At 39.2% G+C, this 9,460-nt stretch overlaps 1 long non-coding RNA gene across 1 annotated transcript in view; it reads left to right on the forward strand.

Annotated features, from left to right (window-relative positions):
• The window catches only part of LOC136546853 (uncharacterized), a 148,100-nt gene extending 143,117 nt beyond the window's left edge, over positions 1-4,983 (forward strand). The window contains exons 3-4 of the long non-coding RNA XR_010781439.1: positions 4,673-4,771; positions 4,860-4,983. This is a non-coding gene — a long non-coding RNA (uncharacterized lncRNA). The remainder of the gene's footprint in view (positions 1-4,672; positions 4,772-4,859) is intronic.
• Positions 4,984-9,460: the final 4,477 nt, after the last annotated feature.

Here is a 9,460-nt window from a genome sequence, read left to right on the forward strand (position 1 = left end):
TACATCGAGCTCGTCTCTGCTGCGCCGCCGTCGTCTTCTACCCCCGCCCGGCCGCGCCATTCGCCCGGCCCCGTCTCTACCCGCACCCGAGCCCCCTCCGTCGACCGCTTCCCGCGCGCCCGGCGGCCTCGTCGTCGAGCCCCGCCGTCTCCGCCGCCGTACGTCGTCCTCGCGCGATCGAGGTGCTCAGCTCGGCCCCGCGCGTGGCCGGCCAGCACGCCCTGCCGGCCCACGCCATCCGCCTTGATCCACAGCCTGCTAGAGCTTAGCTTGCTCTCGGCCGGCCAATATTAGATTAAAATGTTAGATTTAATTAGTAGTTTTTGATATATGTTAGATTTAAATGTATTAAAATTTAATTAGTACTTTATTTAGATAGTTTTTTTAGATAGTTTTTTATTATAGTATTTGATATATGTTAGATTAAAATGTATTAAATTTTAATTAGTACTTATTTAGATAGTTTTTTTTAGATAGTTTTTTATTATAGTTTTTGATATATGTTAGATTAAAATGTATTATCTATTACTAGTTTATCTAATTTCATGTTAGATTTATTTAATTGGATTTAGTAATTATATATTCTATCTCTCTATATATATATATCTAGAGAGAGATTCTATATGTATACATATGGTACTTAATTAATTATTTCTATATGTATATATACATGTACTTATTTTCATGTGTTGAGAGAGAGAGAAAATTATATCTAGAGAGACATTCTATGTGTTATCACATGCATATCTAGAGATATAGACATATGCACTTATTTCTATGTGTTGAGAGAGAGAGAAAATATATTGTATCATTCTATGTGTATATATATACATGTACTTATTTCCATGTTTTTGGATCGAAAGTGTTTTTGATTCGATTCCAAAGCCTATACCTTATTATTGTTTATCCTTATGAAATATTATGTGTTATTATATTTAATTGGATTTAGTAATTCTATATGTGTTATCACATGTACTTATGTTATGTACCATAATAATTCTATCTATGTGTTATCTTGAAGATACAAATGGCTGCTCCGGATGATAACTTGAGTGATGACATAATGGCGGATATTATCAACGCCGGCACCAATGTGGATGTAGATGACACGAGTCAGTACTTTGCTGATTATGAGGATATCCTGAATATGCCGGTGGTTGAAGATCAACAAATTGTCGCGCAAGAAAATACTGGCGAGGTATATTCGATTATCTATCATCTCTTATAGATGCATGCGTACGTATATTTGTTGTTAATCGTTGTGTTTCTACTCATGTAGCCGGTCTCTGGATCTACATCAACCACCGACAAAAGTAGGAAAGTCCGAGGGCCAAAAAAGCCATTAGAGGGCCGTTTCATAATATCAGAATTCGACACCGACACCGGCAAACCATTGGAACCACATGCTCAGACATATGTCAATCAATGTGGGTTCATTGTAAGGGATAGGATCCCAGTTAGTGCTCGTGAATGGAAGCAGAAGATATCCGCTCCTAATGTTAGTTTTGTATCTGATCGTGATAAGAATCTAGCTTGGAGAGATATCACTCAGCATTTCACATTACAAGCAGATGATGCTTTGAAGGAGCTAGTGAGGGATTAGACAATGAAGAAGATGGCAACATTGTTCCAGAGTTGGAAGAAGACATTGTATAAAAAGTTTATCTTGAAGAATGCTACGCCGAATTTCAATGCTAAGGCGTTTGTCAAGTTGGAGTCCCATTGGGATGCCTTCGTAGAATACAAGACATCTCAAGACAGTGAGGAACATGTGATGAGGAATCGGCAGAATGCCCGACAGAAGCAATACCATCATCGCATGGGATCAGGTGGTTATAGGAGTGCTATTCCCAAGTGGCAGAACCTAGAAGCAGAGATTACTGCCAAGGGAATCATACCTGAAACAATAGAAAAGAACTGGCCTCAACGCGCGAAGAATTGATTCAACGCTCATGGGGGAAGCCTAGACCCAGACACTGGCAAGCTAATTTTTGGCCAAAAAATTGAGAGAGCAACACAGAGACTAGCTCGTGCTAGGGAAGAAGCTGATAGTGGTGTTTTCAAGCCCAACAGAGAGAAGGATGAATTGACATATGTCCTAGAGAATCCCGAACACGGTGGTCGAACAAGAGGCTATGGGGCGGTTCCGTGGCTACACGCATTCCCAGCAGACAAGGATACCTACAGAAGCCGCCAGAGAAAGAAGGATGAGGAGGCAGAACGAATTCGTGCATTGGAGCAATTTGTTGATGAGTCACGACAAGCATTGCTTGAATCACGTGAACGAGAAAAATCTCTTGAGGCAAGAATGCAGGAGGAGATCAAGAGGCAAGTGCAGCTAGCAATGAGTCAAATGCAATCGCAATCAACGCCGGGAGTCACCATTAGCCCCGTTGGTCAGATGAAAAGCAGTTGTGCTTCTACGGAGCTGCTAGTTATTCAAGACGACGCTGGGTTGCGCTTCCCTATTGATGACATTACCGAGCCTCTAACAAAATGTGAGCTGCACATTCTAGATGGTAATGCATCAATCATGGTGGCTGTCGGGGTTGTATCTCCAATAGACCGAACGACGACACCAAGAATCCATGGGTCAGTTATTCAACCTTGATATGCTAGCGTCTCGGTCGATAGAGTGCTCAAAGGTTACAGCAATGTTCCTCTTGACATTGAAGGCGGTGATGGGGAGAAGACACTAGGAGAAACAGAGAAGACATTTATTCAATGGTGCAAACGCTTCATCATCATTCCTGGGGCGCCACCGCTTCCCCTACCTCACCCTAGGTACGAATGAAAGTGAATGAAATATTATTTTCCATTAATTTTCTATTGGCTTCAAAAATAATTGACACACAAATTGTTTTTATAGCAGGGTCTCTCCCCAGCCTAGCCTAATCATTTATTCCCCATCTCATCACAGCATCGCGGGGGGCGAGATGACTTCATCCCCACGGCGATCGCCAACTCCTACACCGGCCCCATCGCCTCCACAACGATCTCCAACTCCTACACCGGCCCCATCGCCTCCACAACGATCTCCAACTCCTACACCGGCCCCACCGCCTCCACAACGATCTCCAACGTCTCCACGCCGGTCTCCACCAACACTGGCCTCATCGCCTCCACGCCGATCTCCAACACCGCCCCCACCCCCTCCACAGCGACGCACTACAAAGACGTCTAAGGTCCCGGCGGCAAAGAAGACCCCAAGAAAAAGAGTTATTTCTCAAGAAATACTTCCTGAAAAGACTGATGAGCAAATAGCAGCTGAAGAAGACAAAAAAGTAAAAGATTTTTTTATAGATATCAAAAACAAGAGTCAAGCAAAGCTTAAGGAGAAGCCGTACTTTTACATACCACGAGATGTGCTGAGGCAGAAGGTCGATGCTCACAAGAAAAAGATGATTGAACTTCGTAAGCCTTCGCCACTATCAGACTATGACCGCTCCCTCGTGAAGTCACATGATGCAGATAAGAAAAGGAAAAGAGCATCAGGGAAGGATGTCCCACAGCTCGGACAACAGAAGCAACCAATGCAAAATCTTGTTGTTGCTAATGAATATGGTTCCAACATAGAAGTCTATCGACCAGACAACTCTGGAGAAGTGTCGGTTCAAGCCCTTAATGCTTTTTTTAAAGATACTGGTTTAACCTTGGATCAATTGACGGGCAAAGCTCCAATCCAGAACCTGGAAGTTGATACCTGGAAGACTTATAAATATGGCAAAAGTCTATACAACCCTGCGGCTCTGAATGAATTGGGTACGCAAATGTACTTGCTCAACAAGTGGTACATGCAGGCGTGTGGCAGGGGTGAGCAGTGGATCTTTGTCAGATTTAGAGACCATCATTACTTCCGTGGCGATGACATCTTACATATTAGTTTCGAAGAATTGCATCAACTATTCCACTTGGACGCTCTGGACAAATCAATCATGAGCTCCTTTTGTTTGTAAGTGATTCTTACTTTTATTTAATAAACTCACTTCCATGCGTACGTGTATATAATTATCCTCACATGTAACTTATATTTATATATAGATTCTAGATGTCAGAGCTCCAAAGAATACAAGACACCAGTGTTGGCTTCATTGATCCTTATATCGTATTCAAAACCGATATTATTGTCAAGGACCACTGGGTATCTGAAGCACAGACGAATATCATGAAGTTCTTCGTGAAGCAGCACGACAAGACAACAATACTTTTCTCGTACAACTTTGAGTAAGTGTTAATAATAATGTAGTCTACACATTTTATGTAATATCAATACAACTTATATGCATGTACGTGTGTGTATAAACCAATGCAGTTTTCACTGGATACTCATTGTCATTGAGTTAAACTCAAGTCGGTTACTAATCTTTGACTCGTTGAGAAAAGAACGGGCACTATACCAAGATATGATAGACATTATCCAGGGGTAATTTCGATCTCTCGCGCACAACTATTATTGAATAGACTTTGCCATAATTTATTAACGATCGTACATTATTGGTCGCACAGGGTTTGGAAAGAGTTTATTCGGCAACATCGCAAGGATTGCAAGGCACCACTTAATGTAGTTGAAATACCAGTAAGTTGTACTATATACACTTCCCCACGTGTTTAATTACTATATCGTACTTCAATTTACATGTGAGATGATGAGAATAATCTTCTTCTCGTACAGTGGTGTTTGCGGCAGGAACCAGGTAATAACTTGTGTGGATACTATGTTTGTGAATTTATCACTGCGCACATAAGAAGAACTCCTGAAGATGTCCTCAGAGTACGTATATATCAATTTTTATTTATTTTTAAATGAATATATATACATATATGTGTATTAATACTTTTCCTTTTATTTCAAATGCAAGACTGAATGGTTGAAACGAAGGGTCATGCAAAAAGACCATCTGAAAGCAGTTCAAGAGTCAATAGCAGGATATCTTCTAGAAAAAGTGCTAAATCCCAACGGCGAGTTCTACTTTGATCTTAAGGAATAAATGATGTAAATTAAATGTTTATTGATATCGTTATTTTCGAGAACAAGATTATGAAAGTGTTGTATATATACATATATATATATATATCTATAATATATATAGTTTCATACTTTATTCGAATATAATAATGCTCAAGATGAGAATTAGATGTAATTATATGCATGCGTGTATTTATATTAGCAACGTAGAATACGTACATAAAAACATATTATATATTAAACAAATACGTGTAACTGAACTGAAAACAAATTAAACAAAAAAAAAGAAAAAGAAAAGGAACCTTTAGTCCCGGTTGGGGTTACCAACCGGGACTAAAGGGTGAACCATTAGTCCCGGTTGGTAACCCCAACCGGGACTAAAGGGTGCGCCAGGTTCGCTCGGCTGGAGGGCCTTTAGTCCCGGTTGGTGTTACCAACCGGGACTAAAGGTCCCTCTTTAATCCCGGCTCGATGACCCGGGACTGAAGGTTCCACCTTTAGTCCCGGGATCGTTGTCCCGGCGCGGTAACCGGGACTAAAGGCTGTTACCGCCCGGGACAACAGGTCCATTCTGTAGTAGTGTTGGCATCAAGGAGTAGACTCCATATATGCAATTATCGCATGAAATTTTCTACACTTGTTTTATAAGTTGCCTCCAATGCAGATTTTTCTACACATGTTCACATAAGGCTAATATCTTTGGTTAGAGAGTTTTGCAGCTGTTGTCTCACTGCAGCTAGAAAAATGTGTGGATGTTAGAAACATATTTCTATTGCTGTAGCTCAAACACTTTGTCTATCTGTATATTCAAATTGTTTCATAATATAGTGCTACATAATCTAGAGTTGACACATGTTTATATTGCTTATTGCTCGCTGTTGCTGGACACTCCCATAATATCATTTGAATGTTGTTTAATGATATGTTCATGCTCTTGTCCAGAGTCAATTCACCATTGACGCAAATGTTGGTCCAGTGAAAGATGCATTTTCTGATTTGCTCAAAAAAGGACAACGGCAGATGAGATACAGGCTGAAGAAGCAAAACTTCAATGGCATACTAGCAAATGAAGTTAGAACAACATCACCGCTGACCACCATGACTGACATGGAGTGGAAACAACTCGTGGACATGTGGTCTACCCCAAAGCACAAGGTATCCTTTCTTAATATCAATCACAAATGTTACCTTACAGAATATGGTTTGTTTGTCCACTAATATTTGTCTTTGTATAGGAAAAATGTCTAAAAACAAAGATAACCGTGAGTTAGTTCAGTACCACCAGATGACAGGATCTCGGAGCTATGTTGCGAAATGCTATGTCATGGTAAGATAAATCGCTGCATCTTTACAAACTTTTATGATTATTAGTTGATACTGCAGCTTGTATGTGTCCAGAATGTCCACTAGCAGCTTGTATGTGTCCAGAGTGGTACTGTTGTCTAATTTTTAGAATTGTGCTTTGGTGGTGTCTAGGCTAAAATCACCCATATTTAGGACCTTGTTGGTTGGGCTAGCTATCTTGCTAATGCTGTTGTGCTGCTGTGCTACTGCTACTTGGTCGCTACCTTAGGATACAAGTGAATAAATGTTAATGCTGATGCTACTGTGCTGCTGCTGCTACTGTGTGGCTACTGCTGCTATCTTGCTAATGCTGTTGTGTTGCTACAATTTGGTCCTTGAATTATACATACAGTAGATAATGTTGCTGCTGTCCCAGTCACAACTATATAATTTATTCCAAGTCTGAGTACTAGGGAGTGCAGCTGCTTTCCTTAAATGATGTGTTCACTGTCAATAATGGTTTGTTCGGTTCATCTCTAGCCCGAGGGAATTAAAAGGGATTTTTGTGCTGCTACTATTCATTTATCTCTTCACATGCTTTTAGTTATTTACTTTTCTGTTTGTATGTAATTTCAAAAGCAAACCAAATTTAAGGATGCGCCACCAACTGCAATTCATATTTTCAAGGGCACCAACTGCAGTAGCAAGTCAGGTTTTAATGAGAATGCGAAGGATGTCATTGTACCTTTCCCTATCTTGTTACTATGATGAACAACACGACGGATTAGTACATATCTTTATTCCATATAGACAACATTGCATATATATATATTCTGGACACTAGCATAGAAGGATCCATTCCATATACATCACTTCATTTCTTCCACCAGGTTGCATTCTATATAGACATCATTACATACATATTGTTATGGACACACACAACTAGCATAGGAATCTGAATTTTTGTGTTATTATTGCTAGGTTGCTCAACTAATAGAAGAAGGCAAAGATCTGAAGACTCCTGTTCAAGCTGTAGCTCATGTTCTCTGCCCAAATCAACTTTTCTTTGCAATATTGGCATGCAGTCCACAGAGATGAAGAGAAATGCTAAAGCTATTGCAATGAATGATCGTGTACATGAGCTTAAGAGTGAATTGCAAGCTGAGAAGATGGGATCTACAGGACTGCGATCACAGATGTCTGATCTGTAGAAGTAGAGGACCAAAAAGAGGCAACAAGGAAGAATGAAGAAGAAACAGAGAAGTTGAGGCAGCAAGGAAGTGAAATCTAAAGCTTTCTTCACTCCTTGTTTGGTAGCAAGTTTGCATCACCTGATGCTTAGCAGTAAGCTCTCATACTCAATTAGGCTCTAGATGATATTTTGGTGACACTGCATTTGTGGCCGCTGTGCTTGTGAGATGGTATTTTGGTGCCGCTGTGCTTTTGGCCGCTGCGCTGCTGCTGCTGCTCTGGATGTAGCAGCAAGTTGAAATTTGAGACTTGTGACTTTGGATGTGCATTGAATCGATGGATGGATGTAATGATATTGCATTTTAAGACTTGTGGAATGTGAAATGCTTGTGATATTGCAACCATTCATGGAGATGTTGATTTATTTGAATTTGATTCTGTATGTGTTGAAAAAATTATATGGATGCAATTGTATGTACTGAAATATTGTATATGGGTTGAATTATGGGATGAAAAAAATATGGGCTCAATTGTGTGATCTATTAAAACATATGGGCTGAAATATGTGGGCTGAAAAAAATATATGGGCTGAATTGTGTGGGCTAAAAAAATTATATTGGTGGAATTAGTGTGGGCTGGAAATTTGTATGGGCTGCAATGGCAAAAAACAAAAATAAATAATGGGCCAGATAGCAACAGCCCATAAAAAATATTTGTGGCCCATGAGCTACGTGGCCTTTAGCATGCCAAATCTCATTTTGTAACTTTTTTTTGTGCCATGTCAGCTGCCACGTGGCAAGGCCTAGGATTTTGTGATAATTAAGCAATGTCATATGCTTGTGACAATAAATATACAAACGTCACATAATTAATTTGTGACGATGGCTTTTTGACATTTGAATTTACATCAACTGTTCGTCACAAATCATAATTTATGACTTAATTTTCAAATATTATGACGTAATAGATTATCAAAAAGCCACGTATTTCTTGTAGTGGAATCCTTCTCAACGCTACGATTCTTCCTCTTAGCTACTTCGGTTTATAAACATCGTGCATGACAGATTGTGCGAAACCTTCTCATTTTTTTACCACGTCCTCCACGTATGATATCACAAGATCTTGACAAATCTCATGATTTTTGGACTTCGTTTGCTTTTTTTAGAATTTAAAAACCATTCGGCCGCACGTTCATGGTCGTGTTTTCTGAACAAGATGTTCGAAATTTCTTTTCATTTCCTGGGTAAGGCCACACACCGGACTCAATAACATGAATATCATTTTTCTACTCATTTTATTCTATTATTTGAATCACTTGCAGTTCAAATTCTACTTATACCAAAAAATTCCATGAAATGCAATAAATTAATTAAATATAGCAAACAGATCTAGAAATATACCAAATCTTAACATGGAGTACCACATGTTGTATGTGGATATTAGAAAAAGTTTCAAGGTCAGAAGAGAAAAAAAACTTATTATTTCATGCAGTTATAGGTCAAATTAAATTTATATCAATTAAAATTCTATAATTGCACTTAATAAATTAAAATTATCAAACAGATCCAAAAAATTACCAAAATTACACATGAATCAATCTATATTCTCTATTGCCTATACATAAAGTTTTGAAGTCAAACCCCAATTCGACCGTCACTTTGACTCCAAATCTTACCGAATCCTTCTCAACGCTACGATTCTTCTTCTGAGATACTTCGGTTTGTAAACATCATACATGACAGATTGTGCGAAACCTTATCAATTTTTTACTATGGCCTCCACGTATGATATCATGAGATCTTGACAAATCTCATGTTCAGACTTCGTTTGCTTTTTTTAGAATTTAAAAGCCATTTGGCCACACGTTCGTGGTCATATTTCCTGTACAAGATGTTCAAAATTTCTTTTCATTTCCTGGGTAAGGCCTCACACCAGACTCAATAACAAGAATATCATTTTTTACTCATTTTATTCAATTATTTGAATCACTTGTAGTTCAAATTTGACTTATACCAAAAA

This window comes from Miscanthus floridulus, chromosome 3, assembly GCF_019320115.1.
Source record: "Miscanthus floridulus cultivar M001 chromosome 3, ASM1932011v1, whole genome shotgun sequence".
NCBI lineage: Eukaryota > Viridiplantae > Streptophyta > Magnoliopsida > Poales > Poaceae > Miscanthus > Miscanthus floridulus.